Source organism: Myotis nattereri, assembly GCF_964212035.1.
Source record: "Myotis nattereri genome assembly, chromosome: Y".
Taxonomy (NCBI): Eukaryota; Metazoa; Chordata; class Mammalia; order Chiroptera; family Vespertilionidae; genus Myotis; species Myotis nattereri.
The window spans coordinates 18,409,837-18,415,004 of NC_138094.1; positions in this window are offsets into that span (position 1 = coordinate 18,409,837).

Consider the following 5,168-nt stretch of genomic DNA (forward strand, 5'->3'; position numbering starts at 1 on the left):
ATCAACGCAGCAGATCCAAGCCGCAGCAGCCTCCTGATCACCATACCCTCTGAGGATCAGCAGCTGTATGTGAAGCCTCCCCCCACCAGCAAGAAGAGCCACCAAAGCTGTGAACAGCACACATAAGAGGAGCTGCCAACTGAGGAAAAGCTGCTATCGCAACCGCCCAAGGAGCAACCACAGCCCAAGGAGCCACTGCGACCCAGGGAGCAGCTCATGAATGACTCAACGTCTAGATATGTCAGTCAGATCAAACATGGGTAGACAAAGAAATCCCGAAAGGAAATAGAAGGCGGATTCGACAGAAAACCAGCTAAGTGATACAGAGGCATGCAACATGAGAGGAAAAGAATTCAGAATAAGGGTCCTAGAGTCCATACACCGGATGGAGGAAAAAATCAAAAACATATAGAAGAACCAAGAAAAAACAGATCAAAAAATCAACTACTTAAGCAAGAATCAAGAAGTAAGAGATAAAAAATCAACAACTTAAGTAAGACCCAAGAAGAAATGAAGAGTGATATAGCTGCACTAAAAAACAACATTGAAAGTATCAACAGTAGACTAGGAGAAGCGGAGGACCAAATTAGTGAATTAGAAGTCAAGGAAGCAAACACACCCAAACTGTACTGCAATTGGAGAAAAAAAAAATTAAAAGACAGGAGGAGAGCGTAAGTGAGCATTAGGACAGCATGAAACGAAACAACATATGGATAATAGGGGTGCCAGAACAACAGAAAGAGGCACAAGGATTAGAAAACCTATTGGAAGAAATAATATCAGAAAACTGCCCTGTGTTGGGGAAGAAAAAAGTCACACAAGCCCAGAGAGTCCCAAACAAGGTGAACCCGAAAAGACCGACACAAGACACATCATAATTATCATGGCAACTGTTCAGGACAAAGAGAGAATCTTACAGGCTGCAAGAGAGAGACAGAAAGTTACATACAAGGGATCTCCCATTAGATTATCCAATGATTTCTCAACAGAAACACATCAGGCCAGAAAAGAATGGACAGAAATTTACAAAGTGATGCAAGCCAAAGGACTGAATCCAAAAATACTCTATCAAAGGCTATCATGCAAAATTGAAGGGGAAATAGGAAGCTTCACAGACAAAAAAAGGCTACGAGAGTTTATCACCACCAAGCCGGCAATGCAATAAATTCTAAAGGGACTGGTGTAAAAAAAGGAACAAAAAGCTCAGAAAGAAAACAGCCACACACACAAAAAAGAAATGGCTACAAACATGTACTTTTCAATAATAACTTTAAACTTAAATGGACAAATGCTCCAACCAAAAGACATCGAGTGGCTGAATGGAAAAAAAAAACATAACCCATACATTTGTTGTCTACAAGAGACCCTCCTCAGAAGAAGGGACTCACACAGACTGAAAGTGAAGGGATGGAAAAATATCTTTCAGGCAAATGGAAAGGAAAAGAAAGCTGGGGTAGCAATACTTATATCGGACAAAATAGACCTCAAAGTGAAGGCCATAACAAGAGATAAGGAAGGCCACTTCATAATACTAAACGGATCAATACATCAAGAAGATATAACCCTGGTAAACATATATGCACCCAATGCAGGAGCACACAAATACATAAAAATAACTCCTGGAAGATATCAAAGGAGAGATCAACAACAATGCAATCATAGAGGGGGACTTTAATACACCACTGACATCACTGGATAAATCCTCTAGGCAAAAAATCAGCAAAGAAACAGCCATCCTAAATGACTCACTAAATCAGATGGACTTAATTGACATCTTCAGAACGCTTCACCCCACAGCCAAGGAATATACATTCTACTCGAGTGCTCTTAAGACACATTCAAAAATAGACCACATATTGGGTCACAAACAAAGTCTCCCCAAATTCAAGAAGATTGAAATCATACCAAGCATCTTCTCAGACCACGATGGCATAATATTAGAAATAAACTACAATAAAAACAACCCAAAATACTCAAACACTTGGAAGCTGAAGAGCATGTTATTAAATATTGATTGGGTTACCAATGAGATCAAAGAAGAAATTAAAAACATCCTGGAAACTAATGACAATGAAAACACAACAATCCAAAACCTATGGGACACATAGAAAGCAATCCTGATAGGGAAGTTTATAGCTCTACCGGCCTATCTCAAAAAACAAGAAAAAATGGTAGTAAATCATCTAACTCTACATCTCAAAGAATTAGAAAGAGAGCAACAACAAAAACAAAAAAAACCCAGAGTGAGCAGAAGGAAGGAGATAATAAAGATTAGCACAGAAATAAATGACATAGAGACCAAAAAAATAATACAGAAAATCAATGAAACCAAGAGCTGGTTCTTTGAAAGGATAAACAAGATTGACAAACCTCTAGCCAGGCTCACCAAGAAGCAGAGAGAGAGGACCCAAATAAAGAAAATCAGAAACGATAGGGGTAAAATAACCACAGACCCCACAGAAATACAAATGATTGTTAAAAAATACTGTGGACAGCTCTACTCCAAAAAAACTAGACAACCTGGAGGAAATGGATAAATTCCTAGAAAAATACAACATTCCAAAACTCAATCAGGAAGAATCTAAAAATCTCAACAGGCCAATAACTATGGAAGAAATTGAAGCAGTCATCAAAAAGCTTCCAGCAAACAAAAGCCCAGGACCAGATGGCCTCACAGGGGAATTTTACCAAACATTCAAGTAAGTACTAAAACCTATCCTCCTCAGACTACTACAAAAAATTCAGGAGGAAGGAACACTTCCAAGCTCATTCTATGAAGCCAGCATCACCCTAATACCAAAACCAGGTAAAGACAACACAATGAAAGAGAATTAAAGGCCAATACCCTCATGAACATAGACGCGAAAATCCTCCACACAATCTTACCAATCAGATCCAGCAGTACATCAGAAAGATCATACACCATGACCAAGTAGGATTTATCCCAGGGATGCAAGGCTGGTACAATATCCGCAAGTCAATAAACGTGATACATCACATAAACAAATTGAAAGAAGAAAAACACATGGTCCAATCAATTGATGCAGTAAAAGCATTTGACAAAACCCAACACCCATTTTTGATAAAAACTCTCAGCAAGGTGGGAGTAGAAGGATCATACCTCAACATAATAAAAGCCATATATGACAGGCCCACAGCCAACATCATACTCAATGGACAAAAACTAACACCATTTCCCCTAAGAACAGGAACAAGACAGGGATGCCCGCTCTCACCACTCCTGTTCAACAAAGTACTGGAAGTATTAGCCATTGCAATTAGACAAGAAGAAGAAATAAAAGGCAACCAAATTGGCAAAGAGGAAGTAAAACTGTCCTTATTTGCAGGCGACATGATATTATACATACAAAACCCTAGAGATTCCATCAAAAAACTAAAAGACTTAATACATGAATTTGGCAATGTAGCAGGATACAAAATTAACCCCAAGAGATCTGACGCATTTCTATACATCAATAGTCAACTTTCAGAAAGAGAGATTACAAAAACAATCCCATTTACCATCGCACCAAAAAAATTAAGCTACCAAGGAATAAACTTAAGTAAAGAGGTAAAAGGCCACTACTCCAAAACTACAGGACATTGAAAAAAGAGATAGAGGAAGACATAAACTGATGGAAGAACATACCTTGTTCATGGACTGGTAGAAGCAACATCATTAAAATGTCCACACATCCCAAAGCAATCTATAAATTCAATGCACTTCCCATTAAAATACCAACAGCATACTTTACAGATCTAGAACGAACTCTCCAAAAATTCTTCCATAATAAAAAAAGGACCCTGAATAACTGCAGCAATCCTGAGAAAGAACAAAGTAGGAGGGATCTCAATACCAGATATTAAGCTGTATTACAAAGCCGCTGTTCTCAAAACTGCCTGGTATGGGCACAAGAACAGACATATAGATCAATGGAATAGAATAGAGAGCCCAGAATTCAACTCGAACAAATATGCTCAATTAATATATGACAAAGGAGGCAAGAACATACAATGGAGTCAAGATAGTCTCTTCAATAAGTTGTGCTGGGAAAATTGGACTGACATATGCAGGAAAATGAAACTAGACCACCAACTTACACCATACACAAAAATAAACTCAAAATGGATAAAGGACTTAAATGTACGACGGGAAACCATAAAAATTCCAGAAGAATCCAAAGGCAGCAAAATCTCAGACATATGCCGAAGCAATTTCTTCACTCATGCAGCACCTAGGGCACTTGAAACTAAAGAGAAAATGAACAAATGGGACTACATCAAAATAAAAAGCTTCTACACAGCAAAAGAAACCATCAATGAAACAACAAGAAAACCCACTGTGTGGGAAAACATATTTTCCAATGTCATATCAGATAAGGGCCTAATCTCCAAACTTTATAGGGAACTCCTACAACTTAACAAAAGGAAGATAAACAATCCAATACAAAAATGCACAAAGGTTCTAAATAGACACCTTTCAAAAGAGGACATTCAGAAAGCCAAGAGACATATGAAAACATGCTCAAAGTCACTAATCATCTGATAAATGCAAATCAAAACAACAATGAGGTACCATCTCACACCTGTCAGATTGGCTATCACCAACAAATCAACAAATGACAAGTGCTGGAGAGGAGGTGGAGAAAAATGAACAGTCGTGCACTGCTGGTGGGTTGCAGACTGGTGCAACCACTATGGAAGGCAGTATGGAGCTTCCTCAGAAAACTACAAATGGAACTGCCATTTGACCCTGTGATCCCACTTCTATGAATATATCCCAAGAAACCAGAAACACCAATCAGAAAGGATATATGCACCCATATCTTCATAGAAGCACAATTCACCATAGCTAAGATCTGGATACAGCCTAAGTGCCCATCAGTAGATGAACAGATTAGAAAACTGTGATACATCTACACGATGGAATACTATGCTGCTGTAGAAAAGAAGGAACTCACCATTTGCAACAGAATGGATGGAAGGGGAAAGCATTATGCTAAGTGAAATAAGCCAGTCAATGAAAGAAAAATACCACATGATCTCACTGATTCATGGAAAATAAAGACCATTATAAATTATGAACAATAATATGTCAAACTGCAGCGGGAAGGCCGGGAAGGGTTGGGGGGCAGAAGGGAAAGGGGTAAGAGATCAAATAAAGGACT